Below are 14690 nucleotides of genomic sequence, written 5' to 3' on the forward strand. Positions count from 1 at the left end.
GAAACAGTGTGCCACAACACTAAATAATTCAGTAGAGTTGCACATTAGAAGCGCAGGGGAGTCTGTGTCGTTCGGAAGGGATGAGGTACGTCTTTTGGTTCTGCATACTAGTAGTACAAAGGTGTAACAGAGTATACATTAACAAAAATATGGTGGCTGAATTTTAGTTTATTGAGAAAAAAAAGGAAGGAAAGTTCAATTTCTGTTTCAGAGTTTCAGCAATACTATGTGCCCGTAGCAGAATTGGAACAATAATAGTAATAACTGAATGATGTCTTCAAGCAGAACTCCGGAATATATTAAACGCAGGTGTTATAAGGAAACGCTTTATTTCATGTCCGCATAAGAAGATCATCATGGTCTCTTAGAATTAGAGCAATTTCCTTGTTGAGAGTTGATTCCTTCCAATTCCATGACGGTACACTCGCAACCTTCAGGGCACCGCAAAGTGCTATTTGTGCCTGTAAGGCAATACTGTAAACATACAGAAAAACATGAAGTTGATAGAATAAATAATATAACCTTCTGTAGAATGACACTATTCACAATGCGAGAGCATATTCCAAGGTTGCACCAAATTACAGAAACAATACATTGATTTCATTCAAGGTACTTATATTTAATATTCATCATATTCGCAAACTTAGATCTTTTACTTCACCTTATAGCACCTGTACTTCTTTTTAGCTACCACAGCTGGTAAAGGAGCTTGCGAGCTGCATTTGTGGTGGAGGAACCAAGCAGTCTATGACCGTCCGTGGCGCCTTCCTCGTACCCTGCGTGTCGTTAAGATTTTGGTTCTTCCTAACAGAAACATAAGCTGAAAGCCGCACACTAAAGCGTAAGTGTCGTTCTTCTGCAGAAAATTTTTTCTTATGTTCCCAATTGAAATTGTAAAGCCGCACCTGTGCTGCCTGTTCTTCTTCTCCTGAAACATGTACTTGTTTGGAACTATAAACAACCTTAGATTCAAAAGTTCTTTTTTTGCACGCTGAATTTAGAATGGCCAGCTACAAAAACGGTTTTGGAAGAGTGCGTATATAAATTAGGCTACCACGACGTAGCTCTAGGGCATATACTTCGCGTACAAGCTAGAGCCCATGCACTTCTTCATGGGCGCAGGTTTACCGAAAGGCCATGCATGCCCGTGAGATAACCTATTTAGGTTCTTTTTTCTTTTCGTCTTTATTTTTCGAGTTCGGACAAGTGTATGGAACGAAGTCGGACTTTGTCAGTAGGAGCGCACAAGCACCTGCAATTTCGCGGGCATATCAAATTGACCTACGGCACCGCTGGACGTAAGAAGGGGACTCATTGTTCCCACTAAGAGTGGAACACCGTATTCAATTGTACTGTACAATATCGGACATCATCCGCAATATAAGCCCACTTCAGACCAAAAGCTTGTCTCACTGGATTCAATCTACTCCTGTCCTGCGTCAAACTGTCCCGTCTTGATCCTGTAGTCGTCTTGTCCAATCACTCCATCTTATCCTGTATTGCCCTCTCTTTCCTTAACCTTTTCGGCATAACTTTTATTCTTCTCCATTGGCCATATTTCCGCCTATTTATGGTATATAACCCGGGATATTCGCTACCTGAATGTGTTCTCCACTTCCTACTACTATTTTTCTACTTCCTACATTCGAGATCTTGTTTTCAAATGTTTCCTTTTTATTGTTTTCGAAGTTCTGACCGCATAGGTTGGAAAGAACTTCGGGCAGAAACCAACGCACGAACCAATGTAAGCTAAGGATGTTACTCGCCTTTATACACACTTTTGCCACCGTGCCACCAAATATTTTTGGAAGCCGAAAAATAAAGCTTCAATAAACGCGGCCTTTTCACCACAGTCATTTTTACGCCACTGGTACCGTAAAATTGTATTTTAGCATATCTGACTTCTAATTAACTAGCTAAGTCGCAGTTGCACACTCTTAAAAATAAAGTTAGTAAATAGCTAGTAAATGCAGGCGTTTACTAGATTGCTATGTATTTTACTAATTTCTGAATAGTTCTGTACTAGCCAGCGGCGAGTAAAGGTAGTAAGTGTTACCTTTACTAGCTAGAAAGGCTTCTAGTAGTTTTTGATAAGTAACGAGTAAGCCACAACTATACCTCGTTTGGCCGTGGCCTATCTTGTGATTGTGACAGTCTTATGCAAAACTGAGATAAACTGTAGTGTTGTACATTATGCTGGACAACAGTTATGTGCGACGTCTTAACACACATGTAAGTAGATAGCATGCTTTAGAAATTTGGCCACGAAGCTCTGGTTATTTAACCAAATACATAGGTGCTAACCGGTGCAACTTCAGCTCCTTCAAACTAAGGCTATAAATATTCTCGAAGTGGCTCTTTTGAGTAAGTGCCACCAAGCACCTTCGTAGTTCTTGCGTACCGTTGCTTCGTGGATATATGTAGCACATTTTTACTTTTAGTCAGTGCGCCTTATAGCCCCCCTCACCAGGTCTGCCAATATTGAGATGACAAGCGCAGAGCATACATTGCACGATAACGCGCGTGTCTGCAAAGTACTACATCGCTACGCGCAGCGGAAAGATCTGAAATTTCAAACCAAACGCTGTTTTTCCTTTTCCTCGCGGCCACCGCGCTCTAAGCTGAAGGATGACGTACTCGTGTGCCTCCGCCTACGTACTGGTGTCCGCAGTGTGACGTCCTTCGTGGTGACACGTGATTTTGAGAATTATTCAAGATAACATCTGTTATCTGTGCGACTTGTTGCTTGAATTGACCGAATTGAAATTTAGAGAAATAATAAAATACACAAACGGAATGCCCGCATGCTTTTATTATACTTCAAACCGAAGCATGTACTACCGCAACGTCTGCTTGTTCCCACGGTCGTGCGGTCGCGTGCGCAGGTACCGAAACTATGCCATTTTCTTCCGTGTTCCTGCAGCGCGTGATCATGCTGTGGGATCCGCTTGTTCTGCCTCAGTATTCGTGTAGCACTGAATTATACCGCTAGTCATGTTTCCTTGCGCACAGCACGCAAAATTGTGCGCTGCACGAACGAGACAACAGCTCACGCATGACGCCGTCAGTGGAACTGCGTAGCCCCGAAAAAGAAAGCGAGGAGAAAAATATCTCAGTGCCCTTCCACTCTGTGAAGAAGCATGACCAGCGAAGCTGTGTATGTGGGCCCCTTAATGGCGAACTGCACCTCCGCCGCGGGTCTGCCCGGCATTGCACTAACTGCGCGATAGGCCTACATATGGGGAGTGCTTAACGCCTGCTTCACCTGCTGCGCTGCGCATCGGTTCGGTATTGCACAATCCTCTGCATCGGCCCATGCATGGGAAGTGCTTAACGCCTGCTTTACCTCCGCCTCGGGTAGGGCCGGTATTGCACCGTCTTCGGTATCGCCCCACGTATGGGGAGTGCTCAACGCCTTGACCTCCGCCGCGGATCGGGCCGGCATTGCACTAACTATGGTTTTTTGCTTACGACACGAAAATTTCCTTCGAGGGTAGAGGTATACATCTTCGCTGTAAAAATGAAGGCGGTGCCTGTAACGTATGCGTCCCGCGACCCTCGAGGTCTGGTATGGGAGAACGCAGGGACGGAATTTTTACTTGCGGAGGCTAGACTGGGCGAGCGGAGAGAGTATCTTGCTTGGCAGTGGAGCCCGCCTGCTTAAATCATTGGTTCGCGGCACTGAACTATTTCTATCTAGGCTATTATTGAGCCGATGTGAAAACGTTTTGCGGCAGAACGCTTCCTAGAGGACATGTAACAACTTCCAGCGCATAACCAAAATTTGTAATCGGGCCTTGTTAGGGGCCCTTTAATGTCCCTGGTAAGCATTATGTATATACACCTTGAATTGAAGCCTTTATACGTAGAGAAATGACGCGGTTCTCTTTTTTTATATATATATTTATTATTTTACATCCTGATACTTTTACAATACCATCGACTTCATATGTCACTGCAATCACCACCTATAAATCGAATAGACCCCATTGTATTATTGGTAATTATATTTGAGCCGCGTTAGTAACTGCACATATCGAGGTAGTATTTACTTAATACAAAGTTAGTGCTTTTTTCTAGCTTCAGCAGGTAGTGACAGTATTAACCATCATTTTCTACCTCCACTTACTAAGAAGGTAGTGTTTTCTGGCTCATGTAACGTGTTAGTATTTAGTTAAAGGGACACTAAAGTGAAAAGTGATTTCTTCTGCATCAGTAGATCACCGTTCTACGAAACCAAAAACACCACTCTTACAACGATAACACGTTTGGTAAGCCAGAAAAAGCGCAAGAATGAAATACGGGTGGCGACGCCTACTTAAGTTCCCGCACCTAGGGGCTGTGACGTCTTGAATTTTGATGGCATCTTCTAGGGCCTACTAATTATATATAGCGGTACAGATTGACTACATTGTGTTCTAAAGAAACCAAATATTAAACATGGCAAGTTTCGGGAACCTTTATTCAGCCAACGTGGCCCAAAAGCGAAAACATATTTTGGAATCCCTGACGTCACGCTCACGTACCGGCACTGGGGTTTCGGCGTGACATTCAAATACTGTACTTGGACCTTCATTTTCTCATCTAATAATAAAACAATTTTTTTAAATGACTGCCTACAGGGTTCTCAAACAATGCTTCATTAGTCTAAACTCATTTATTGCTTCACTTTAGTGTCCCTTTAATGAAAATGGTGACTTTTTTTAAAGAGGTGATGGGACACTTTTATCAGCGGTCAGACATTTTGTGTTTACTGTAAGCTAGAAGAACACGCGTTCCTACTTTCATTAGTCTGACATATAATTTAATTCTTCAATTTCGCAAGTGAGAGCGACGTTTCGAGAGCAGCAAGGCGCCAATCGAACTAAGTATGTTAACAATAATAATTGATCTAAAAATTGATTCATTATCTATCAATAAAAATATCGGCAATTTTCACCTCGCGACGGATCAGACCGCAAGTGCGCTGCCAAGCTTTCTAAAGGAACCTAGTTGCTTAAATGGACGTGCAGAAATTTGGCTATTTTGAGCGTCCCATATAAATGTGATGTTATTGTTGACCCCAGTACTTCATTCTGGTTACCAGTTCTATATCAGTGCCAAATAACACATACAAACTTGCATTTCTGCCCTTTCACAGCCACCTTCTTGTCAGATCTCATTTGTGTGATATCGATTTTGTTTGTCTCGTCCCCGCATTGATTATGGTATGATTACGGGAATGGCGTGCGAGAGCCAGCACTTCAGTAAACTTGTGTACTGACCCGCTTTAAGGTCGCCATCCCCAAGTCACTTCCAAGTCACTTCAGGCACCCCCAAGGGGTGCTTTTCGAGAAAGATCTCTCCAGGCATCAAGGCGTGATGAGTTATATCTTTCAGCGTATAGGGTGCTCCATCCGGTTTCGTTTGATCCGAGGTGTTACTAAACTGTTAGCGCCTGTTCTCAACGACTTGTTCGTGGGGTATCTTCGGCTTGGCTAGGAACGTGGTTTGTGCTTTCCCGGGACAGTTAAGTACTCTTGTCACTACAAAGAGAAACTGTGATATTCCTCAACCAGCCAGATGAGACGATTTATTTGTTCATTCAATGTAGTTGAAATTATCTGGGACTCCATAGGGCCATGAGTGACGGGTGTATAGGAGGAAATAAACGTTGCCTGCCTGCACGCTGGCAGGAAAGATATTCTCGACGGCACGCCCCCATTAAATAGATGTATTGGCAAAAGGGAAAGCCAAGACCATTGTCTTTGGTCCATCTCCGTTGCTTACAACCTATTTTTCCGTCTTGCGTACGCACAGCCCTAATATCATAGCGGCCGAGCGCCTAGTTCCGTGGTGCTTTTTGAGATCTGCTGAAATTTCCTTCAATGCCCGAAAAAATGAAAGCCACTGCAGCTACCATAAAAGAAATGAATATTTTGGATATTCTTCAATAGGGTATGTGACTTCGCTATAAAAGGTTTCATAATTAAATTATTATTTTAAAAAGTGGTTCATTATTTTTGGTAATATTTGCTAAAAACTTTAAACGTATAAAATACTCTGACTTGCAAGAGTTGGGCGCACATAACAAGTTGGTAGCAATTGCATAGAGCACGCTATTTTCTTTATAAGGTTCGGTACAAGCTAGCTAATGCACCTTATATAATGGGTGTGGTGCCTATTTCACTAAATTGAATTTGCTTACATGCTAGGTGGACATACGTAGTCCTTATATTTGGCAATAATGGGAATAATTCCTATTGTAAGTGGAACTATGCGCAAGTGGCAGCCTTCGTAAGAAGCCTAGTCGATAGTATAATGCTGAATATTCGAGTAATTAAGTGACAGATTGATAGCGTAGCAATTAAAATTGCAAATTGTAAACGATGATGTCAACATGACGCTTGTTAACAATTCATACCTCAGCCCGTGTATAAACGTAGCCAAAAGTTTTTGACTACAGTGGCCCCAAAAACGTTATGCGCAGCCATTAGATATGTGGCTTGAAATTGAACGTTGCAGTAACCTACGTACGCTGGAACAGTGCATTGTATGTCTCTCTGCGGGGACAATTCACTGCCGCACTTGACGGAACCAAAACATTTATTGTTCTTCCATGATCTCCAAAGGTAGGCTATTGATTGCACATTCTTTCTGCAGCGAGCACCAGATAAGTACAGTACCCTGAGCACTCTCCAAAATGACATATTTTATTTATTTATTTATTTATTTATTTAGAACATGCTGAAGTCCGTAGACAAAGCAGGGTGGCAGAATAAAAAGAAAAATGACAAATAAATTAAAGCAATATACAAAATTAGAAGTGGTGGAAACATGGTTCAGTAGCAGAGCACACTATACTAACTATATACAGGTAAAGGTCACGCAACACAGCAAAGCACTAATCACCGACATTCATTTGACAGCCATCATAGTTACGATCCTGCGGTCATCAAGAAAAAGACACATAATTTTCAAATTCAGGGTTATCCATTTCCAGAAAAGCTTCAGATGGTAAAACAAAGATAACCCGATGAAGAAAGGAATAAATCAAAACATTAGTGCGTGAAGTACGGTTCAAGGGTGTGAGCATGCGCATGTGAAGTTTGACTAGAATGGCGGCATCTTAAGTTGCTTTCAGGACTAATATTAACTTTATGGAAGGAAAGGGACTAGAGAAACTTTAGTGAACCCTCTTGGGTTCTGTAAGACAGCTATGTTGTTAGTGTTCCATAAGCGTTGTCGGGGTATGATTCCGCTTGTGGGCATTAAGGGTGTGTTCCAATTCTGGCTAGCATCAGAGACAGTCTACGTAGACAGGTAAGGAAACAGCCGAGACAGCTTCGAGGTCATCTTCGAGCTTCGGGAACGCGTTTCTAGCCGTCCGGAAGACGTACGAAATACGCTTCTGCGACGTGACGCTACCTCACTACCACAAGAACAAGTTAAGAAATGCAGACATTATTTATTTATTTGAAGTCGTTGCGCCTGCGAAGCTATGAAAAAACACGATGTAGCTTACATTAAGGGCGTTGGATAGAGCGTCTGTGTTTTATTGTGCACATACAACCTTCCTCTCGGCTTTCCAAGCGTCCTGCTCAGCTCCATATTGTTCGGAAAGGAAAGTAGCCCGCATCGTTTTTGATTTCGATGCTGTCTTCGCGAAGCTGTCTACTTTGATGTCTTCGTGAGAATTGGAACGAGACTTAAGATGACCGCTGTCCGCTTAGCTGTCTACCTAGCCGTCTACAGCGAGTATTGCAAGAGAGCCTAAAGATGAAACGAACCGCTTTTGGTTGCACCATTTCGTTTCCTAATGCCTTTCCTAAATGAGAGTCCCACACAGCACTTGAATATTCTAAATTGGGTCGCATAAAAGCATTAGAGGCCAATAGTTTGATGTTGGATGGTGCTGTTTCCATATAGTTAGCAGCTATCATGTACCTTACCCGCCCAACAGCAGGACAGCTACCAGTGTTGTGGCTCCGCGCAACTCCTCTGCTGTGCGCTCTAAAAGAAAAGACAAAGAAGATTCCACCATTTTCTTCCGCTTACGTAGGACACGCGGCATACATCATCTGGCAAACCTAGGCTGCATACTCCCAGTAAAATATCCAAGCTCTTGTCATTTCCTCACCCGCCGCGGTTGCTTAGCGGCTATGGTGTTGGGCTTATAAGCACGAAGTCGCGTGATTGAATCCCGGCCCCGGCGACCGCATTTCGATGGGGGCGAAATGCGAGAACACCCTTGTACTTAGATTTAGGTGCACGTTACACAACTCCAGGTGGTCCAAATTTCCGGAGATCCCCGCTACGGCGTGCCTCATAATCAGAAAGTGGTTTTGGCAGGAAAAACCACTATAATTTAAATTTTTTTGTCATTTATTGATGAGTTGCTGAACACGCGATGCCCCAACTTGCTTGTCAATGGTTAAAGCATTCTCTACGAAGATGGTGATGGATATATGTCGCTTTTCAGAATGTTTGTAAGATCCTAAATTAGGTCGCAACTACATGATGAACATAACATCTGATATCGTCATGTCTTACATAATATTAGCCACCAGTTTTCATGTCTCCAAAGAGCAAATTTTCTCGCCGATAGGTTCAAGGTAATATTGGAAGAAATAGTGCCCGAAGTTATGCATTAAGCTTAGGCTACAAAGCACAAGAAGACACGTTTATTTAAAACGTGCATTTATCTCGTCGATAATTCCGTTCGCGGAAGGCGTCACCGTCTCTTGAAAGGTTGCCGAGGTATCGCTCGTAATGTAATTTTGTCTAGGACAGAAGTAATTCTGTGTCGAGTATTATCCAGACCAAATAAATCTTCCTTGAGTAGTATTCTCGAGCAGCATAACACAGGAACACAATGACGGCAGTGTGGAATGCTCCATCTCGACAAGGTGCCCGTTCATGTGTAGCTTCTGAAAAAAATATTCTAGTAAAAGTACTGGCAGCACCTATTCTCGTAGCCGTCTTTGTTTTTGCTGAACTGAAGTTTACTCTCCAAAGACCTCATATTGGCTATGTTTTGTTTCATTCTATAACTATAACCTATTTCATGGAGTGGCCTATGGCGCGGGCGCGAGTTCAGGCATGCCAATAAGGAAAGGCACCAATAGTGGAAAATTAAAACAATCGTTAGTAAGTACAAATTCCAATTCACGAGCGTCTATCTACACGTGGCATTAAGCGGAACCATGACTTTAACAGAGCGGCGTGGTATTCTAAAGCAAGTATTCAGAAGCTCCTCGTATGAAACCAGAATGGCCACTCATAACTGGCAAATTGAAAGTAGCAGATACTCAGGAGGGAGCATTTTGAATTGCAACGAAATTACTATTTGGAAATATTTGCAAGCTGCTTATAGTATCCTATTTGCGAAATTCTAAGACAGACCTCGTTCATGGGCTGACGCGATGTATGGATCTTAGTGCATGGCTGGGCATTCTACCTCTTTGGATAAGCTCTTTTCGATAATTATCTCACACTGACATATTGATATCAATAGTGTACACGATAAAATGTTTTACATTTTCCTAGTGACATAAATGTAATTGCGATGGACGCAGTATACTGGGGCGCTTTAACGTAAAGCTATTTCAAACTTTTCTATTTCAGTTGTGCAATCAGCCCTCCGGGATCGGTCAAAAACTTTTTCGGACCACCCCCATGTCGCCTGTCTGTCACCCGACGTCACGAAAACCGCGATAGCTCCCCATCTGATATCACGTGTACACACTGATTATGCATTAAGGACCGAACAAAACAAAAATAGTTATTTCTTATTCGACGCCTTTTCGTCATTAACCCTCGGTTATTGGTCAAACGTTTTAGGCTGCAACACTTCATCTGCCTGTCACGTGATGTCACAAAACCGTGAAACTCACTGCGTCAAAGTTACGCGTACGCGTTAAAGATGCATTATTATACGGAACAAAACTGAATTTTCTTCTGAAAAGCCGCAGGCTACCCTGTTCCCAAAGGAATAAAAGATGGCTGTCGCCGATCGCTCAAGCACTGGCTACTCGCACCTGCCGGAGAGCTTGGGTGTATTTGCGTACAATAAAGCTTTTTGCGTGGCAGTGTAACGTTTTCGAACACTTCCGGCTTGTTTACGATCTCGCTCTGCCAACTCTTGTTTGCTGAGATTCCGCTTTAGCGGCATTCTTAACCTTCCGTTGCGTGCCGCTGTGATTTCGTACCAGCCCCCGCAAGCTAAGTAAGGGAAAGCGGACCAATCGCAGTCACCGGCACAACCCTCTTCGGTTATCGATTTTTAGTGCACTGGCTCGGCCCCATTGAATCCCTCTCCACTTGAACGTGCTCCTCGCCTCTTGTAAGCCAGTCAGATAAGACAAGAGGCTCAGTGTAGGAAATGTTATTCGTTCTTAAAGCAAGCTAAAGTGGCCTCCTATAAACGAGGAGAGCGTTTGATTGGTCAGTTTGAACAACCATGCAGGTCACCGCCCGATGTTGGCGTCGGCGGTTACGCAAATTTGACGTCAGGAGATTGGAGTAAAAACGCATTGGAATAGTTTTACGTTATAGAGCCCCTGACTGAGCGGTTGCCATTTTTTTTGGAGGAGGCACTCTTTTCGACATGCATTTACAAACAATCCCTTGCCGTATATATTGGATTGCAATTATTGTTTTCTCCATATCCATAAACACTCTCAAACACTGATGCATATTCTGTGGCCAGTTTGGCTTCTAATGAGATCAAGTACGACAGTGGTTAAGACGACCTGGCGTGTGAAGCAAAAAAAAAAAGATAAACACAGTTCGGCTTCTTTGAAGGATTGTTGGCAGAGCCAGAAAATATTTGAATGACATGCCGTAACTGTCAGCTGCCCTCTTAACAGAGCTTCAGGATTTAGAGCATTTATCAGTTTTAAAAGTCAGAGGCTTCAATCATGATTCTCATTATTATGATTTTAATTATTAAGCTACCGACGCGAGCAGCAATTTCATAAATAAAGTCAGCTAATACTAAAGCAACCTGCATTTAGTAAACAAACACGCTGACAAAAATGACAGTTCCAGGATTCGCGTTGCCGAAAACCTTGAATGCAAGAAATGCCTAGGTGTTATAGTGTTCGCGCAATGACTGAAGAAGCTTTTTAATGTTATTGAGAAGAACGGCGATGCCTTTTGGAGCACATTTTGCCGCCCAATATGTCGAAACTGCTGCTATAGTTTCAGGATTTGAACAACGCATACATAATTTCACTGCAGCCCTATTTTACGGGGCATCACGGGGCAACGGTACATGTCACAGAGCCTGAAACATGCCAGGCGTGCTTCTAAAGCTTATCATTCTGGCAGTGGAAACACTTCTGACGCTCGAGGCCCCGAGAGCTGCGTGCACAAAACTACAAAACATGAGTAATCGCGTCCGCGTGCGAAGGTGTCTGTGTGTGAGTATTTGTTCCTATGCAAAACCCACTGCATGGCTTCGTGCTTGCACTGCAGGTTGGAAAGGCACACTCAGGCCGGCATCTGACATCTGAGGATGCTTTCTTTATTATTTATTAATAGCATCGAGCGTCATCCTCGTCAGCGACTCTCGATGATGGAGCTACAACCCATGAACGGCGACGAGGCGAGACCACCGCAAGCCAAGATATACGAACGGGCAAACGCGCGTGCTGTGCGCGACAGCTTTACCTAGAGGACATAAAAACTTTAAAGACATAGCACAAAGGGCTAGTTCGTGCGGATGCACAAAAAAATTAAAATGCGCGCAAGGACAGAGGGCACAAGAGGACACAGGACGGGAGCGCTGCTTTCTATACCTCTATGTGGCCTGTGTCTGTACGCGCTCTTTTATAATCTATAATAAATTGTCTTCACTTTAAAACGAAGCAGTTTAGGTCACATTTTTACATACCGAAAACTATCTAGACATGTGCTTTGTTTCTCATTCACTGAGATTTACAAGGATCCATTAAACATGAACCGCACGTTTCGATAGGACGAACATCCTGAGTCGCTATGATGCCTTCTAGTGGGCTAGATGGAGGCCGCCGCCCATATTATTACTTTAAACAGACGACTCTGAAAGATACGCAAGAAGCGAATGAATTTTTTTAGGTATCCATTGTTTGCATCAAGCAGTACAATGTTCCTTTCCCTCCCCCTCCTGCTAAAGACCGATGGGACTGCACTTGGTAAAAATAAAGAAGTAAATAAGCAGCTGTGGCAGCGTTGATGATCACGTGATAAATTCTAGGGCTCTAAATTGAAATAGTATTTAAATAAGTTTTTCACGTGGCTTTACAGAACTTCTGCTGTAGCATTTGTAGGAATGTCAGCATTCATGGCAGTGCAGAAGTTTGGAAAGAGCCAGCAAGGAACATTTACTCAATAGCTTAAACAAGAGCAACAAAAAAGAAATAGTTTCCAATGTGTAAATAGAATTCAATTTTCTTTTTACGCATTTATTTGTTTTAATTATAATTTACTTATTGTTAGGATCTGTGAGTACTATGTGTATAAGAATACAAGTATAGTAGAGTTTGGGATAGGCGGAGAGTGTCTGTTAGAACGATCTTGTGATAACAACACAGATTTTCACAAACATTTCGAATTTGCCTTAGTAGTAGTTAGCGGTGTTATTTTTAAGTCATTGCGCACGTTGTTTAAGAGCATTCACTTTAGAGCTGCCTTTTGAGTTGACGACTGAATAATACAAAGAAATAAATGTCCGTTTCTTGTACAACGTTACTTCGTCTCCCCGCTCCTGGCTGGCATGCAAAGGCAGCGGCTTCTTTCCTGCCTCAGGTATGGCTAGATTCAATTACGAATGTGTATTACTGAAGCATAACTGCGAATCGGCCTAGTTGGAACAGATTCATCATTTAAAAGCTTTTTGTACGCAAATAAACAGGGACAAAGAAGAGGAGCAACACAACGATGAGCGCTTGTCCTTGTGTTGCTCCTCTTCTTTGTCCCTGTTTCTTTGGACACAAAAAGTTTTTAAATAATGAGTGCATTACTTAAGCACGAAAATAAGCAATGAAATAAAATTTCCAATAGTTGCAATACGTACACGCAGGTGATAGCAACTGAAATGACGACGATCGCCAGAGTATTGAATGGAGACATTTTAAGATTTGACACAGCTCGTGTGTGGACAAAAGATGCCTGGCACTGCGTGAAAGTTCTACACTCTTATATACTAATATTGCGAGATCAATGATAAGCAATTCTCGTAGCGTACCATTTTTTTTTACACGCGTTAGTCTTATGACATAAGAATAGCGTATTGTACCACCGTGTGCAGCCGCAGGTGCGTGTTTTAAAAACATCCATATTGGCCAAACGCTCCGCTGTTCTGCAGCATGTCGAGAGGGACGCAATAAATTCTCGCTATGCAAGAAACAACCACCGTCTGCAAACGTCTACGAAACAAAAGAGCGAGACGAATAAATCCTATAAATATTTAAAATCCAGGCGTAGTGTTGTGGTGTTATGGTGTTCAGTGGTGACTGGAAATGCAAAAAACTAGACCAGCTCGCAATATGTTACCCTGCAATGCAAAGTATCCGCAGCTCGCTGAGTCACATCTCGGGTTGCTCGAACAGTAGTACATTGCTTCACCTGGCGTAAGGGAATATAAAATAGGAGCTTATTAGATTCTATGACGTGGTGTAAGGTGATAACTAAGTGAGCATAGAGCTGGTAGATTCATTCTGTTTATGGACTCAAAGGAATAAAAAGGTTGTGAGAGCCACCACAGTGGAGGGCTTTAGATTAATTCGGACCCGGATTGCTTCACTGAAATATTAATGAGTAAAAATAAAAAGTTTAAACAACGTCCTCGACAATGTGTTCCTAAAAACATCGCTCAAGGGGATGGTCTTTGCTTGGCTTATTTCCTAAAGTATCTCTCGGCCTTTAGCGGTTTCACCGCAGGCAGTGTCCCGTCTAGGAAAAATCTGCACTGTTTCGGGCCTATCAAATAATACACACGTGCGTAACACATGCATTTAAAGGAAACAGCAAAACACACAAAAAGCCAAACCGAATATCAAAGACAACCAGATCGGACCCGAGAACGGCACAGCTCAGATACATACACTGTACATATCTGTAGGTAATGGAGTTATGCATTCAGTCCCACTACATAATAACATATTTTAACACTCACTCTGGAGAACATATGGCGATCGGGAAACAAGGGGCACACCAGGCGCACGCAGCTTGATCATCCTCTTCTCTCATCGCACCGAAAACAAGTAGACGCTACAAGTCCTTCCGAATACAATGGCCCAGCATATTCGGTCCGACAATGAGGCTACCACCGTGTAGCTCTTATCTGAAATCCCACGTTGTTTTAGCCGTTTTGCGTGCGAAAATGCAACAGTCCAGTAAGAGGTACAAGTGTTAAAAAACCCTCAGCAAAATACTGAAGGAATGACACAGCTACAGCGACTGGTTCACGGAAGCAGCTGGTGCTTCTCGATGCATGACGATATGCAGCCAGAAGAACCTAACTTTCTGGTTTCAAGGAAATGTTTGGTGTCATGATATTTCATTACTAGGCTCACAGGTGACAACATCAATGCATTACATATTCGGGTACCTTTTGAATATGCATAATTGTAGTGTGCACTTTTTTTATCGCGCAGCTTTCATTCGCACCGCAAATATTAGTAGCGAATTTCCTGTGGCGTGTTCATTTACTGTACACCCAATGG

The 14690-nt window shown here is 42.8% G+C and overlaps 1 long non-coding RNA gene across 1 annotated transcript; it reads right to left on the bottom strand.

Moving 5' to 3' along the window:
* Positions 1-312: 312 nt before the first annotated feature.
* On the bottom strand, positions 313-13155 carry LOC142574062 (uncharacterized). The gene is made up of 3 exons (XR_012826406.1): positions 13040-13155; positions 7932-7992; positions 313-474 (listed from the first exon to the last, which is right to left on the bottom strand). It is a non-coding gene; the product is annotated as an uncharacterized LOC142574062 (long non-coding RNA).
* Between the last annotated feature and the right edge of the window lie 1535 nt (positions 13156-14690).

The sequence above is a fragment of the Dermacentor variabilis genome, chromosome 3, assembly GCF_050947875.1.
Source record: "Dermacentor variabilis isolate Ectoservices chromosome 3, ASM5094787v1, whole genome shotgun sequence".
In the NCBI taxonomy this organism is placed as follows: Eukaryota; Metazoa; Arthropoda; class Arachnida; order Ixodida; family Ixodidae; genus Dermacentor; species Dermacentor variabilis.